The sequence below is a fragment of the Arachis hypogaea genome, chromosome 16, assembly GCF_003086295.3.
Source record: "Arachis hypogaea cultivar Tifrunner chromosome 16, arahy.Tifrunner.gnm2.J5K5, whole genome shotgun sequence".
NCBI lineage: Eukaryota > Viridiplantae > Streptophyta > Magnoliopsida > Fabales > Fabaceae > Arachis > Arachis hypogaea.
Window position 1 is genome coordinate 68,242,177 of NC_092051.1, and position 18,065 is coordinate 68,260,241.

An 18,065-nucleotide genomic window follows, 5' to 3' on the forward strand; every position below is an offset into this window, starting at 1 on the left:
AAGGACAAGGTTGCTGGCCTTGGTATGCAGCGTTTGAGGTAAAGTTTGCCTCAAACGTGGTCGAAAACGCCAGTTCTGGAGGCTCAAACATATTGTCCACCCCATACTATTATATATTGTTGGAAATCCCTGAATGTCTACTTTCCAATGCCGTTGGAAGCGCACAATTTGGAGCTCTACAGCTCGAGTTATACTCCGTCGAAGGTGCAGAGGTCAGTTGGTCTCACTGCAGGTTGCCACCATGTTCATTTATGCTCATTGCGGGGCAGTTTTCTCCCTCAATTTTAGTGTCCACCATGCAGTGCCATATATGCTTGGAAAGCTCTTGATTCCTACTTTCCATTTCTTTTTGAATCACCTCATTTGGAGCTTTGTAGCTCAAGTTATTCTTGTTGGAAGTATACCCCTTGTATGCCTTGTGGCACCAACGTTTGCCAAAAAGCTTGAGGAAAACGTTGGCGCAAGCTTTTTCTCCCCTGGGTGTGTTGGTGTGGTGCCAACGTTTGCCAAAAAGTTTGAGACAAACATTGGCGCAAACTTTTTCTCTCCAGGGTGTTGATTTGTGATGCCAACGTTTGCCAAAAAGTTTGAGGCAAACGTTGGCTCAAGCTTTTCTCCCAAAAGTTTGAGCTAAAGTTTGAGGCAAACTTTTGCTCAAGCTTTTTGTTCCCTGGTGTGTTTTCACTTATCCGAAAGTTTGAGCTAAAGTTTGAGGCAAACTTTTGCTCAAACTTTTTGTTCTCTCTTGCTCCTAGCCATTCCTTCTTTCTTCAACCTTCTTCCAAACTCTTTTCACCTATCATCAATCAACCAAACACATCAAAGCTTTGCTCAAAATCATGAGTTTGTTATTCTTTCATAATATATGACAATTATAGCATAAAATCTCATGAAATTACATTAATTCATACATGGTTGATTGAATCAACGGAAACATGAAAATCTACCCAATTGGCTTGCTTATGGCTCAAGAAAGTGCATAAAACCTATTGAAAACAAATGAAAAAGCATAGAAAAACATGACATGGTGACATGTCATCACAATACCAAACTTAAACCTTGCTTGTCCCCAACCAAGAAAAGAATCATGCAATAGAGATTGACAATCCAAGGTAAGAAGAATAGCAACTCAATGTTCATGGTAAGCTAGTTTTCTAAGCATGCTACAATCACAAAAGAAATGTAAATGATTGATGCTTCCATCTAGCTCAATTTATGAAATCTTTCTCTTATATTTCTTCCTTGAAACAAGCTTTTGATTTTCTTATTTAGCTTCTCCTTTTGGGTGCTTTGCCCCATGAGTTGATAACAAAGCTACGACTTCTAAATGCTTTGTTTTCAAGTATTACCACTTGATACATAAGCACCACAAGCATTTGATTAGAGGACTTCATTAAGCTCATTTTTCTTTTCTTTTCTTGACTCTCTAATCATTGATGCTCAGAGCCTTGAGCTTTGAGGGAGTGCTTTTGCACTTTGAGCCTAACCTTGACTTCTAAGTGTTTTGTTTTCAAGCATTTGGCTTGATATATAAACACCACAAGTACTTAACAAATGAATTGCCATTGGTACTCAGAGCCTTCATCTTTCTCATTCTTTCCCTTTTTCTTTTCTTGCTTTATTTTGCATTTGCTTCTTCAAGGTTTTCATGGTTTTAAAAGATTTCACAAAATGTTCTAGATGAAAACTTCAATTAAATAAAATCCAATGCAATTGAGCAACAATTAATCATACTAGCTTTCCAATACTTGTATGCACATGCTAAACTCTTCTTTAGTTCCTTGTTTGTTTATGATCATGATGCTTTACTGCTTTTGAATTCACAAAACTCAAGTTGGTAATCACAATGGCACAGCACCATGTTGCAATTTAGAAATCAAACTATGCCTTTTCATACACACATGCATACAGAGAAGGTAAAGACAATCATGCAGTTTATAGTGCTTGAAACAAATGAGAGGAAAAGGAACTTTACAACCTTGTAGTTCATCTTCTCTATTGTTGTCATTTTCCTCCCATTCTCCTCCTTCCCATACCAAACTCAGAATGCTTGCTCATCCTCAAGCAACTATTAGAACCGTGGCTATGGGGCTAAGATGGATCATGAATGTCTTACACAAGAAATGTTAGTAGTACATGTGTTTCAAGCAAGCAAAATTAAAGATAATAATCAAGGCACAAGAGACAGAGACATTGTGATTGCAAGCTTAAGAAGGTGAGCATAATACTTTGCATAAAGAATAAGTGGCACACCAAACTTAGTGTGACACTTTCACTTGGAATCAATGCAAGTATCCAGTAAAGATTTGAAGCAAATTGTGTTGCATAGCAACACCAAACTTAGAATGCAATCCTATGTCCATTTATTTGAATTAAAACCAAGCAAATAAAACTGTTCTTTATTAAATACAATCACTAAGCCAAGAATCTGTCATTAATAAAGCTCTCTTGGTGATGTATTAATAAACACAGCAAATAAGCAAACTAAAATGAAAGCATTAAAAATAAAGAATTAACTAAAGTAAACAGAATAACAAAATATCAAACCAAAAGAAAATTAACACTGCAAAGACATTATGGTTATGCAGACAAGTGGTGTTGCTGAATGATTTGCATAGAAAAATAGGTGGCACACCAAACTTAGAGTCTTGGTGTGTCACTTTCATTTTTGATTTGATGCAATCATCCAAAAATATTGAAAACAATTTGTTGCAAGGCAACACCAAACTTAGAATGTAACCATATGCCAATTTATTGAATTTAAACAAAACAAAGAACGAAAACAAAGTAGAGAAGAGAAATTATACCTACGATTGACATGTTGTTCACTTTCTTCCTCTTCTTCCAGTTTGTTAAGAGGAATGACTTCAAGAGAGGAGAAGATTCAGCTATTGCCCCCTGTCTTGGTTTCCTCTCAGCAAGCTTTCTATTGTACATGGCTTGATTGAGCTTGCTTGCTATTGGTCCAGGGGTTGGATTGCTTGTGGTTGACCTCCTCTTGAATGTTGTCCTTGGTAGTTTGGTCACAATCCTCTTCTTGGTGCTTTTGTTAATTGCCTTCACTTCTTTGAATCCAAGTCTTGGTGGTTGTGTGATTGTTGGAGTCTTCTTTTCATCAAGAGTCTCTTGTATTGGTGGTTCCATGAACTCCTCCTTTATGTACTTCTCTGCCTCACTTGAGTTTGGAATGACTTCTTCACTTTCTTGCTCCTCCACTTCCTCTTTTACACTCAACATTTGTTTTAATAGCTCTTTTATGGAGGAGGTTTGTTGATCTTCCCAAGCTTTCTTCATCTCCTCTTCATACCTTTCAATCATGGATTCAAGTGTTGAGGCGTTTTGGTCCAGGGAGGTTTGTGAGAGTTGTGAGTCTTCATGTTCTCTTGTCATCTCAAGTGCAGTTTCAGGTTCAACCACCTCATTCTTCATTGAAAGTTCACTTGATGCAGTGGCCTCCTTATCTTGCTCTTCCACTTTCTCCTTCATATCCATCAATTGGCCTTCATTTTTCTTGCTCAGTGGTTCTAAGCTCCTCCTTATTTTCTCTAAATCTCCATTCATATTTTTGGAGAGAGCTTCTTGCCTTTTCCAAGATATTTGTGCTTCTTTCTCATATTTTTTGAACATGGACTCAAGCTCTGAAAGCCTTGAGTGGTTCATGGAAGTTTGTGTGGGTGGTGAGTTTTGAAAGGGGCTTTCGGTTGAAGTATGGTCAAGTGATGATATCTTTGGATGAATATCATATGGAGCACTAGAATTCCCTTCCCAGCCACCATTAGAATCATGACTTGCATCATTTTGTGGTGGAGGGAAATATCCCATATGATTTTCTTTCTCATCTTGTGGTTCTGAAGCATAGCTCCATGAATTGGAGTGCCCAGAATTTGAAGTTTCTTGGTGATATTCCCAACCACCATTAGAGATTGGTGATGGTGGGTGATATCCCATAAAATTTTGTTTGACCATAAGATGAGTTGAACTCCATTTGTATTTTGTAAACATCAATGAAATTTGAAATTCATGTCATAGAGAAAGAATTTCTTAGTGAGGCAATAACTCAAACACCTTGGTTTCAATTTAAAACAGAAAACAAAAATAAAGAAAATGCTTGATCTAGACTTCTCACCCACTTAATCATTGTTGATCTAAATCAATCCCCGGCAACGGCGCCAAAAACTTGATGTGCGGAAAACGATCCGACACAAAACTCACCGGCAAGTGCACCGGGTCGCATCAAGTAATAAAACTCACAGGAGTGAGGTCGATCCCACAGGGATTGATGGATCAAGAAACTTTAGTGGATGATTAGTTTAGTCAAGCTATCATTTAGGTGAGATTGGGTGAAATTGTATCCAACAGAAAGTAAATGACAATGAATTTAAAGTTGCAGAGTGTAAATTGGCGAGTAACTTAAAGAGCAAGAAATGTAAATTGCAAGAATCTTAAATTGCAAGAAAAGTAAAATTTCATTAAATGTAAAGGGGAGTGGGTGCTGGAAATTAAAGAGAGCAATAGATCAAAGCTTAGAGAAAATTAAACTTGCAGGAAAAGTAAATCAGATCATGAACAGAAATGTAAAATGCAGAGCACTTGCATAAGAATTAAATTGCTTGAATGTAAATTGAATTCAGTGAGAACAGAAAGCAATGAGAACCAAAGATCAAAATCAAGCTCAATGTAAATTAAATTGTAAACTTGCAGCAAAGGAACTTGTAGTAGAGGAGAAATTAAAATTACAGAAGAAGAAAACAGAGAGAATTCTCAAGGTGAGATTGAAACAGAATTTCTTCAATTCTCAACCCAAGATTTAAAAAAAACTAAAGAGAGAGAGTTCTATATTCCTAATGCTCCCTAGTGGAGCTCGCCTCCCCAATAAAATGAAACAGATACCTATTTATAGGCGTTTTTACAAAATGAAAATGAAATTCAAAACAAATTACAATTAAAATGAAATTTCTATTCTAACTATCTCTTGTGCCTTTGAGTGGTGTCAATTGGGCCCTTGCTCTTAATGGAATTGGGTTGATAGAGGCCTTCGTTGATTGCTCTTGGAGTTGGAGAGAGAACCAATGTGAACCGGGTTGTGAATCTTAAAAGCTTGAGTAAAAGTTTGAGTAAAAGTTTGAGGCAAACTTTTACTCAAACTTTTTACACCAGCTGTCCCATTCTGCTACCAACGTTTGAGCCAAAGTTTAGGGTCAAACTTTTGCTCAAACGTTGGCCCCCTAGTGCATATATGTGGCGCTACTTTGTCCTCTTGTCAACGTTGCCAATTTTTTGCCCACTATAGACTATTATATATGGTTGGAAAGCTCTGAATTTCAGCTTTCTAACCCAATTGGAATCACCTCAATTGGACATCTACAACTCAAGTTATGCTCCTTTGAAAAGGACAAGGTTGCTGGCCTTGGTGTGCAGCGTTTGAGGTAAAGTTTGCCTCAAACGTGGTCGAAAACGCCAGTTCTGGAGGCTCAAACATATTGTCCACCCCATACTATTATATATTGTTGGAAATCCCTGAATGTCTACTTTCCAATGCCGTTGGAAGCGCATCATTTGGAGCTCTACAGCTCGAGTTATACTCCGTTGAAGGTGCAGAGGTCAGTTGGTCTCACTGCAGGTTGCCACCATGTTCATTTATGCTTATTGCGGGGCAGTTTTCTCCCTCAATTTTAGTGTCCACCATGCAGTGCCATATATGCTTGGAAAGCTCTTGATTCCTACTTTCCATTTCTTTTTGAATCACCTCATTTGTAGCTCTGTAGCTCAAGTTATTCATGTTGGAAGTATACCCCTTGTATGCCTTGTGGCACCAACGTTTGCCAAAAAGCTTGAGGCAAACGTTGGCGCAAGCTTTTTCTCCCCTGGGTGTGTTGGTGTGGCGCCAACGTTTGCCAAAAAGTTTGAAGCAAACGTTGGTGCAAACTTTTTCTCTCCAGGGTGTTGATTTGTGATGCCAACGTTTGCCAAAAAGTTTGAGGCAAACGTTGGCTCAAGCTTTTCTCCCAAAAGTTTGAGCTAAAGTTTGAGGCAAACTTTTGCTCAAGCTTTTGTTCCCTGGTGTGTTTTCACTTATCCGAAAGTTTGAGCTAAAGTTTGAGGCAAACTTTTGCTCAAACTTTTTGTTCTCTCTTGCTCCTAGCCATTCCTTCTTTCTTCAACCTTCTTCCAAACTCTTTTCACCTATCATCAATCAACCAAACACATCAAAGCTTTGCTCAAAATCATGAGTTTGTTATTCTTTCATAATATATGACAATTATAGCATAAAATCTCATGAAATTACATTAATTCATACATGGTTGATTGAATCAACGGAAACATGAAAATCTACCCAATTGGCTTGCTTATGGCTCAAGAAAGTGCATAAAACCTATTGAAAACAAATGAAAAAGCATAGAAAAACATGACATGGTGACATGTCATCACTCACCATCTTTCTATCTGAAAGTCTGAACCTCCACCCTCAGCTTAGTCAGCTTTTGAGGTGGGAAAAATTTAGTCAAAAATCCAATGACAACCTTATCTCAAGTATCCAGACTCTCCTTAGGTTGAGAATCTAACCACAACTTTGCTCTATCCCTCACAGCAAATGGGAAGAGCATAAGTTTGTATACCTCAGAATTTACTCCATTGGTCATCACAGTGTCATAAATCTACAGAAAATCAGAAATAAACTGATTTGGATCTTCTTGAGGGAGTCCATGATATTAACAATTCTGTTGCACAAGAGTAACTAGCTGTGGCTTCAGTTCAAAGTTGTTTGCAGCTATAGGAGGCACCACAATACTTTGGCCATAAAGATCTGCATTAGGAGCAGTGTAAGAGCCAAGCACTCTTCTAGGTTACTCATTCCCATTCAGATTTACCACATTGGCATTAGCAGCATTATTATGATCCATAGTGGACTCTGTAGCCTTGTAAAGTCTTGCTTGTTGCAAACTCCGCCTCAAAGTCCTTTCAAGTTCAGGATCAGAGTCTAACAAAGGTTCCTTATCCCTGTTCCTGCTCATAAACAAACAAAAGACAAGAAAAGATGGAACTCTCTACGTCAGTGTACAGAGAATTCCCAGTGAGGTAACCTGTGTAAGGAAATAAAATAAAAATACTAAATAAAATAAATAAATAAATTTCAAAAATTATAAGTGGAATTGAGACGGAAAGATTCGAAAATAACAATAAAATTAAACAAGAAAAATTAAAATAAAAAAAACTAGGTAACACCAAACTTAATTTAAGAAATTAAGGGAAAATATTAGTGCTAATTATTTATTTATTTATATATATATATATTTTTTTGAAAATACTAAAGCAAAATTTAAATAAAATTAAAACTAAAATGCCTAATCTAAGCAATCAAACAACTAATAGTTGTTAATCACTATCAATCCCAGGTAACGGCGCTAAAAACTTGGTGCGTGTAAGTAAGGCCTGTGCTTAACTTGAGTGCACCTGCGCCTAACTTGAAGGAATCTTGTGTCTTGTGCCTAACTTGAGATTTCTCAAGTTAGGCGCAGCCTTGGCAGCTTTGGTGGAGAAGAAGTATGGACTATTAGACATTGTTAGAAAGCTCTGGAAGTTAGCTTTCTAACGCCACTAGAATCACGTCCATTGGACCTCTGTAGCTCACGTTATTAAAGTTTGAGTGCAGAGAGGTCAGGGTTGACAGCATCATGTGTCTTCTCCTCTTTTTCTGTGGTAACTCGATCAAATCCAGTCGAATGCTACCTAAAATAAACAAAATTTCACACGACTCAAAGTAGCATCCATAGTGGCTAAAAGATAATTAATTCTTGATTAAAATCAACAAATTGAATGCAAATTCACTAGGAAAAGATAGGAAAGATGCTCACGCATCATTGTACACCCTCCTCAACATCAATATCAAGTTTCTTGGAAGAAGGCTCTTCAACTTGATATTCCTCCTTGCACTCAACATCTCCTAAATCTTCAACCACTACTTCCTCTTGTTCAATAATCTCTACCTCCTCCTCTTGTTGCACTTCTTGCTTCAACTCCTCTTCTCCACCTTGAAGCTGCAAATTCACTCCCTCACTAAGCTCTTTGATTGCTTCTCCACATTCAAGAATTGGAGCACCTTGATCGCGTGAGCTTAGGTGGGATGAGAACATGTTGCTAACGGCTTCTGCCATGATAGCAATCTTGGCTTCTATCTCCTTAAACTCCTCTTCGTGCTTCAAACATCTAACTAAAAGTTCTTGTTGCTCTTGCATTAAGGGTTGGAGATATTGGTCCATTGAAGGTGGTAGTGGAAGAGAGGGTTTATCATTTGAGGGAAAGGCATTGTAGTTGGAAGGTAGTCCATACTGGTGAAAGTCTTGAGGTGGTGTGTATGGAAATCGTGGTCCTTGGGAGTATTGGTGTTGGAATGGTGGTGGCTCTAGATATGGTTCATATGGTGGTTGATACGGTGGATATGGGTTAGTGTCATATGGAGGTGAATGGTGGTATGAGGCTTGTGAGTAAGGTTATTGGGGACTATGTTGAGGGAATGGGTTATATGTATGTGGTGGTTGCGGTTGGCAATCACAATAAGGATTGTAACATCCCGCATTTTTGAAAATCTAAATATAAATAAATTGAGATTTTATCTTATTAAGTTTAAACTTTATAATTTTAGAAATTATTTTATTAGAACTAATTAAATAGATTCGGAGATAGTTTTATTTTGAATCAATTAAGATTTTTAAGTAATCTTATTATAATAGAATATTTTGTATAATTTAAGTAATTGAAAAATAAGAAAGAATTGTATAATTTAATTTAAGTAACTTTTATTTTGAAAAGGTTACGATTTATTTTATTGATTTGATATTATTTTATAAATTAATCAATTGAGAGTAATTAAATTAGTTTTATTAATATTTGGAGTTTAAGTTAATTAATATTCTTATGTAATTTTTATAATTGGTTATTTCATATGCTTTCGAAATAAAATTTAGTAATGGAAGTATTATATATTTAATTTAAGTAATTTCTATTATGAATGAATTATGGTTTATTTTATTAGTATGAGCTCTTAGAGATTAATTTATTAGGAATGTTAAATTGATTTTGATAAATACTTTAATTTTAAGTCAATTAGTATTTATGCACAATTTTGATTATAACTAGTTATTTTATATAAATTGAAATTAAAGTTATGATAGAAAAATAATGAAAGATCCTAATTTAATTTAGATAATTGATATTTCGAGTTTAACTGTATTTTATAAAATGTGATTGATATGTATACTTTATAATCTAAATTAGAAATAATTATTTGAGCCCATTAATAGATTGATAGATAAAATCTTATATGTTTTAAAAGTAACCTTTATAGTATTATGTTTCAATTCTAAATTGTTATTCTATAATGAATATTTTGTAAAACTGTTATATTACTCGTATATATTTTTCCTAATTTATCAAATCAAAACCTAATTTAACTTAAAATTACAAATTTCCTAATTGATACCCTAATTTCACAAACTACACACACATACACAGAAAGGAAAGAAAGGGGACAGGGGGAGCTTGAGGGGGAAACGGAGAATAGAGGAAGAGGGTGACGGAACAGAGTGAGAAGAGACGAAGGAGGATCGCCGCGCTGTGGCGCTCCCTGTGCCGGTTGCCGTCGTTGTCGCCAGAGCCAGAGAAGAGGAGAAGCAAAACCGCGAAGAGAGAGAGAGAGAGAGATTGACGGAGACGTTCACTCGCTCATCCTTGTCGCTGCCATGCGTTGCCTCCGCCATCGCCGCTAGTTCAGCCGCCGTCGAGCTCGCAGCAACCGTCACCATGGACACCGCCACTATCATCTCCGAAGCTGCGTCGTCGATTAGGTTAAGGAGTGGGAGAATAGTGAACAACCAGAGGAGGAGACGTGTGGTGGTGGGTGTTCTCTTAGCCAGCGTCGTCGAAGGATGCTCCACCATCGCCGCTGGAATCACGAGCTGAGGTAGAGGAGGAAGCTATCTTTCCTGTTGTTGTAGTCAGCGTAATGCTGCTACTATGGCTTCGTTTCCTTATTTTCTTTAATTACTGATTAAGCTGCTGCAGCTGTAGACTGTGACGATTGATTTTCCGAAAGAATCGTTGCTACTATAATCGTCCGTGCTGCTGCCGCTGCTTCTTCGTTCTATTATTCCTTTCTAATTCTTGTAAGACATTCTTATTCTGAACCTCCACTTGACGTTCTTGTTTATTCCGCTGCCATTTTATTAGCCTTACTCTTGTTCCAATTTAATTTAGCCCCTGTTCCACCCTTGAATTTCCAGAATTATTATTCTATCCAAAATGAATTCATTGTTTTGCTCACTGTCGTGGCCAACTCGCGTTGCTGCTGCCCTGTCAAAGCTGTTGTGAATGTTGCTAACATTGCCGGATAAGGGATGAAGGAGCTGCTGCATTTTGGGTGCAGCCCAAACAGTCATCACGCCACACTTCCGTCTTCGGTTATGTGAAATTCGACATCAAGGTAGGGGGTTTAAAACGATTTCAATTTAAGAATGCCTACAAGGTTTATTGAATAACTGCAAATAGATTTAATAGATGTGAGTAATTGATTGATTATGTGAATATTGAATTGTGGCTGAAATTGTGATTGGAATGGTTGAGATTGTGAATTGGAATTGTTGATTGGTGATATTGATTGATTATGTAGATTGGGAATAGTTTGATGACTTATTGTTGAGAATTACTGAATTTTAATGGGTTATGTTGGATTTGTTGCTGTTGAGCTATTATTTGGTATATTGTAATGTTAATGAGCTTGGTTGGTGGTTGATTTGGAATTGGTTTTGAGGGGTATTGAAGGTTGGATTTTGAACACTAAATGGTTTGCTGAAAATCAGGTTCTCTTGAAATTAAACGGCAACTTTGAAAGTGAATCAGTGACTCTATAGTGACTGAAATGACAAGAATTTAAGTGTTAATGAAATTATATTAAGTGTAATTGTGAAAACTCAATTTTGAATCTCAATTTTGAAGGTTTCGTATCAACTAAAGAATTAGTTATGATTTTTCAAAGTTGAATTCTAAAATCTGATTTTCTGCATAATTTCTAAACTGAGTCAGCAACTTTGAAAAGCTATAACTAATTCTGTGATTATCGGAATTGCGTGGAACCAAGTCCAAATTAAGCTTGGGAATATAGGAGCTGAACTGGTGAATTTGAGACTTTTTCATTAAGTTTATGATTTATGATAAATTTTTGAATTATGGATGTCAAATCTGGTTTTCTGCAGAACATTTAACACAGCAGCAACGTGTTTCTTCTATTGGAATTTCTCCAGTTTGAATTTTGAAATGAAACTAATTTTAAATGAAACTCTGGTCCTAATACTTTAATTTCATAAAAATTTAGAATTGTTAGAGTTGTTGTTTTAAAGATTTGGATTTTTAAAGTAAGATGTATTATGCAGTAAAAGTCAGGTTTTGTTTTCTAAGTCAGTAACTTTGAGACTTTATAATTTTTAATTCTGGAATGATATTGAGATGCAATCAATTGGAGGTGAAATTTGAGTATGTTTAGTACATATGATTCAAATTTCAGGGTTTTCTATGTTTTAATAAGTGAGTTATGGGACTTGGAAGAGGTTGTGTTTAATGATTTGTAAAACAGAATTCTGCAGAAAATTACCTAACTTCCAAGCTACGTAACTCCTTCATTAAAAATGGTATGACCCTGTAACTAATTGAAAAAGAAATTTGGGTAAGTTAAGTTTAACCACATTAATTTTGAAGGTGGTTGGATTCAATTTGGATTTTATATGAAATTTCGAATGTTGTATGCTGCTGCTGTTTTCAGGATTTAGAACACTGCAGAGCAGTCACGGTTTTGCTTATATTCCCGAAGCTAGAGTCAACAAAAAATTATGATTTTTGATTTAATAGAAAGCTTAATCCGAGACGGTCGCATGGATATAAAGTTTGCATAATTCCAAATTTATTTGATATTTTAAAAACAAAATGGAAATCAGGCTGCCAAGTTGTGTTGGTAATTATTTTGGATATGGAATTTGAGAAATAGATTTTCTATTATCAAATATTTTTGAGAATATATTGCTATGGCAATTGCTGAAAGAGGCTGACGAAATGTTGAGAAAGAAGGAACCCGTAAGAGTGGATAAGTCCTATTTTTAAAGGAGATTATGTCCAAATTTTTACAAAAGTATAATGACTTAATCAAAATCAATATTTAAGGCTTATTTAATGATAAAAACTTCAATGATTCCTGTAAGAAGAAATTATTTGGTATACGAGATTGTTGGCAAGGGCGTGGGTTTTGTCCCGCTTGCATATTTACAATTACAAAAGAGTAAAGAGATAAAGAGAAAAAGAGTAATATAGATACTGATGAAAGAGTAATTAGAGAAAAGTAAAGGGATACAGAGAACAAAGCAACTAGAGTAGAGTAAAGAGATGCAGAGAAATGAGAAACCAGAGCAGAGTAAAGAGATATTTGTATATATATATATATATATATATTAGTTGCTTGATGCAACCCAGAGTTATATTTATATATATTAGTTGCTTAATGCAACACAGAGCTTCTGTAGGGAAACTAAGTTACCTACAGCCATTTTTCGCTTCCCCAGAGCAGAGCAAAGTATATATATATTTTCCTGCAGTAAGCAGAGGCTGTCTCAAATGAGCTGCTATTATTATATGCGCATTTATTTAGGAACGAAAAATCGTATCTGGGAAAATCTGGACTACTCGTGACCGGATAAATGTCGGGATTGCGGGCAGCCAACCGACACATGAGCTCATGGCCTGTACTAGGCCTAGACATTCATCATATGCATCTATGTGACATTGTTTGGGTGTGTATATTGTAATTGGTTTGCCTATGTGAATAATTCTATTTAACTGCTAATTGTTATACTTGATGTAATTGCTCTTATTTGTGTTTGAATCTCTTTACTTGTGTTTGTATCTGATTGGCTGGGTTGTAGTGAATTGGGTGTTGATTGAATTGCTTGGGCCTAAGGCCGTGATTGGTTTGTGTTTGAGGTTTGATAAAGTATGAAAGATTAAGCTGGTTCAGCATAGACTTAATGAACCTATGCTTGGAACAAATTAGTCATTCATACAGTCTAGGAAAACTTTTAAGACGTATATAAAAAAAAATATGGGTTTAGGATTTTGGATAATTAATTGATGATTCTAAAGAAGGTTTTAGATTTTTGAATGTTGAGCCATTGGTTTTCAAAAGAAGTATATATAAGGCGAGCGATGAATACTACGAATGAAAGTAGTTTTCTTTTCAATGTCTCTAAATGAAATTAACTATTTGCGCTTTATTCTTTACTTTCAAGGCATTCTCGACCTCTACTAAGAACATGTGGTTTGGTTCTCACCCCCAAATTTTCCATCCTTTCAGTGACACAGGTTTGAAGATGCAATATGAAGCTGCAAGCGATTAGTAGGTTTTCTTTATGGTTTTAATTGCTTTCATAGAGTCCCCTCGCTCTTGTCGTATGAGGTTTTATTTTAACAGAGGGGTAGGTGTTGTAATTGGGTTTATTTGGTTTCTTTTGTATAAGAATTATTATGAATAATATTTATGTGATTATTATTATTTGTAAATGTTTGAATTATGAATTTAATGAATAAAGAACAAAATTTTCTGAAATTTTCTTAAAACTGAAACGCGAATTCGATACAAATGCTCGATAATTAAGTAGTTAATACTAGAGAAGGTTACGTAATGTTCTTTCTAGTGGAAATACCCTGACTTATGCAAGGTATTTTGCTGGACGGGACGTTACAAGGATCACCACATATATTAGGTTGGTATGCATCTTGGGGTGGCTCTTACTCATAGTACATTGGTGGGGGTTGTTGCCATGAAGGTTGATCAAATGCTTAAGGCTCCTCCCACCTTTGATTGTCCCATCCTTGATGCATGTTATCATTGTAATTTCCATCTCCTACAACATAGTTGTAACCACACTCATAGCCAAAAGGATGAGAATTCATAGTGAAAGAGAAAATAAAAACAAAAGCTAACAAGAAATAAAGGAAACAAAGTCCTACAACTAGCAACAACTAACGAAGAAGCAAAAGGCAAACATATTCACAATATATACAATAGCCAATAACATAACACTATTGCAATTCCCCAGCAATGGCGCCATTTTGATGTAAAGATTATTGTGTCAGAATAGAATTTCACAAATAAATTCTCGTTGCAAGTATAGTTTCTAAACCAACAAACAATCCTCAATCAAAATTTCTTTGTCACAAGTACAAACCCCAATGAAAATTAACCAAAGTATTTAAACCTCGGGTCGTCTCACAAGGAATTGCAATGAAATGCTCAATTATTGGCTATGAATGAATAAGGGGGGTTTGATTTATAAAAGGGGCATGAAAGTAAATGGCAAGAAAATAAAAGTAACAACCAAATAACGTAAATAATAAAGAGAGACATTCATGGTAAGCATTGAGATCATAGGCTTTCTATCCTAGTCACTAATAACAATAATTAACAAGAATTTATCTTATTTCATTATCTCCAACAATGGAAGAAAGTATAATGTTATCTTCACATTGAGAGAAAGTCAAATAAGACTAGCTAATCTCAAACCAAAAGTCCTAATCAACTCACTAATTGAATTAGCAAGAGATTAGAATCAACGGAAGTAATATTAACTAACAACTCTAGATCACCAATATGAGTTGGGTCTTAATGACTCAAGATTACCTAATTCCTCTTTCCAAGCCAAGAATGCTAAAAAATCTACTCTAACATCCAACAAAGCATTTTGTCAAACACTTGGAAGGTATAAAAGGAAAGCATTATAAATTGCAAGGAAGAATAAAATCTACCAACTACCAATTGCAAGAAATTAATAATAACAACTCAATTCAACAATAAAATAACATCATACATTAAATTGCATTAAAGGAAATCAAATCTAACATGAGCATTCATAAACATAAAAGAGGTATAAAAGGAGAATTAACACTACAAACTAAGAGAATTAAGATGTAAGAACAAGAAATTACAAGGAAAACTAAAGGAAGACAAGAACTGAACCCCTAGATCTAAGATGCAAATACCCTAAGAACCCTAATTCTAGAGAGAAGAGGGAGCTTCTCTCTCTAGAAACTAACCTACATGATGCTATCCTACAACTAAGTGCTTTCCCTTTGCCCAAGCTTGAATTCTGCATGAAATAGCTTCAGAAATGAGTTGGATTTGGGCCTCAGAAGCTCAGAAATTGCCCCCAACGAATTCACTTTAAGTGAGTCACGTGCTGAGCGTCACGCGTGCGCGTGGACGACGCGTGGGCGTCACTTGCCAAAACTCCTACTCACGCGTATGCGTGGGTGACGCGTGCGCATGGCTTGCAAATCTTCAATTCATGTGTATGCGTGGATGACACGTGCACGTGGCCCTCAATTCTCTAAATGCTCATTTTTTCATGGATTCTCCACTTTGCATGCTTTTCTCTTTACTTCTTCCATCCAATACTTACCTTATGAACCTAAAATTACTCAACAAACACATCAAGGCATCGAATGGAATCAAAATCACCACTTCAAGGGCCTAAAAAGCATGTTTTTACACTTAAGCTCAAATTAAGAGAGAATTACAAAACCATGCTATTTTATTGAATAAATGTGAGAAAAGGTGATAAAATCTCCTAAATTAAGCACAAGATAAGCCACAAAATTGGGGTTTATCAGGGAGACATCAAGATTCCTCACCAAAACCCATCAAGATTACTTCTATGACGTGGTGACAAAGAAAATGGTGATTCCCGAGGTCCCTTTTAGGCTCAAGGAAGATGAGTATCCGGGGTGTAACGACCCAACTCCTAGTATGCCATGGTCATACAAGAAGCCAAGCGTTACCAACTTGTTCTTCCTGATTAGTAACTATTACTTAATATATGAGCCTGTTCCTTGTTAGAACATTGCCAATTTTACGGGTAACTTTTTTTTTACTTATATCGTTGCGAGCGAGGGAGTAAAATAAATAAGCACACACTGATAGAAATAATAAGGAAGCATAAAGAAACATGTAACTCAGCTAATATTATACATCATGTATACTATAACAAAACATATAGCGTTCACAAAAGATGAGTCAGTTTACATCCTCGTCATCCTACGTAACTAATATATACACGACATTCCCAGGGCCTGGCCCTTACAAAAAGTCGCTAAGCTGGCGCCCAGGCTATCCTAACCACTATATAGCTCCTAGTACTCGGGTGTACTAACACAAATGAGAGACTAACAAATAGATAATGTTAGACTAGAGTGTCATCAAAAGAATTCCCCTACTGCTGTCAGACTATATCTACACGTGGTCGATCGGAAGATCGTCATGAGGCTCATCTATCTCCTCATCCTGCTCTATCTCTATCTTAGGATCCTCCCCCTTCTCATCGTCCGCAGCTGCAGCTATACCCTCAGATCCACTAGAAACACTGCTGTCACTATGTATAAACCATTTGCGAGCACAGGTCCATTCGCGTAAATAGGAGCTACCCCATCGTCCAGTAGTGTCGGTTCAGCAGGCTGTGGAAAGTCTAGGATTGGCTCAGGGGAAAAGTTCCATTTTGGTGGAATCACAGGTACATAGTCACTAGCTAACTCGGGCTCATCAGGTATGATAGGCTCAGGTGCCGCCTCATTCAAGGGTTGAGCTGGTATAGGGTGTCTGGTACTATCGAGAAAAAGATGCCCAGATGCGTCAGGGTGTAACCAGGATAAGGGAAAGTCGTAAGGAGCATCAGGGTCAAAATGCGAGATATATCGAGGCTTCGTACTCAAAATGTATTAACCATAGTACACTGGGTCCTCATAAATGTAAAGGTCTTTGACTTCGTAGAATATCACGCCCGTTTTCCATCTGATGGGGGAGAAGAAAGAAGGGGGTAAGAACTAGGGAGTTCTTAGTAGGGCCGGGGTTATTAGTTAAGTTCATTAATTCCGTGTTGTTTAGCAGATAAATAGCAGAATACCGAGAAGCAGTAAATAGAAGAAACAGATAACTAGAGAAAATAGAGAAAACACAAAGCAAAACACAAACAAGAGAATACAAGAAAACAAAACACAGACACAGTGAATAGAATACAGACACAGGTAATTAGTTCATCTGTCGGTTTCTACCTGCTCCTGACGTAACCCGAAGCAGCTGAAACGGGTATGGCTTTCCAGTTGGCTATACTCCTGTGTACTGGAAATAACCCCTCTGCCACCACAGGGTCCACTACACGCAGGAAATAACACATCTGCCACTGCAGGGATGTATGCCGACACACCTTCTGTATACAGGAAATAACCCCTCTGTCACTACAGAAATGGAACAGGTGGTCACGGTACTTCTGTAGCAGGAAATAATCCCTCTGCCTTACAGAAATGAAATATGGATCTGTACCGCAGGAAATCATTCTCAGTGGTCGTACCACCATCTATCTGATTGCCTTCACGCAGCAGATCATCACATAATCATTCTCATTATCATCATTCATTATCATTCTCATTATTCATCATCACTTTCACATTCTTATGAAGTACCTCTTTCTTTCTCTGTTCAATCATACTATACAAACTTTACATCTTCCACTTTTACAATATCTTGGCTCAAACCATTTCTCTTTAGCATATTACTCTTTTCTCTTTGTATCTCTTTACTCTATTCTGGTTTTTCTTTTCTCTGTATCTCTTTACTTTTCTCTGATTACTCTTTCTTCTGTATCTATATCACTCTTTTTCTCTTTATCTCTTTACTTTACTCTGGTTACTCTGTTCTCTGTGTTACTTTATTCTGCTCTGATTTCTCTGCTTAACGTATGTATTTAAAGCTTATGTAAATTTCGGTATGAATAGTTAGCCTGTCCCAAGTATAGGTTCATTAAGTCTATACTGAAACAGTTTAACTTTTCATATAATACCTAACCCTAGTCGTAACTCAAGGACTAACTATGTTACCTTAGTTCGTTTACTAGTCTCTGTCTGTTTTTCAGTCATTAAAACTTTACAGACTTTTCTTTATTTTTTATCTTTTCTTCAGCTTTTTATCTTTCTTTTATCTTTGC

General features: G+C 36.4%; 1 long non-coding RNA gene across 1 annotated transcript; it reads left to right on the top strand.

Moving 5' to 3' along the window:
- Positions 1-9,438: 9,438 nt before the first annotated feature.
- On the top strand, positions 9,439-13,639 carry LOC140179806 (uncharacterized). The gene is made up of 4 exons (XR_011873627.1): positions 9,439-9,958; positions 10,060-10,160; positions 10,278-10,477; positions 13,388-13,639. It is a non-coding gene; the product is annotated as an uncharacterized lncRNA (long non-coding RNA).
- Positions 13,640-18,065: the final 4,426 nt, after the last annotated feature.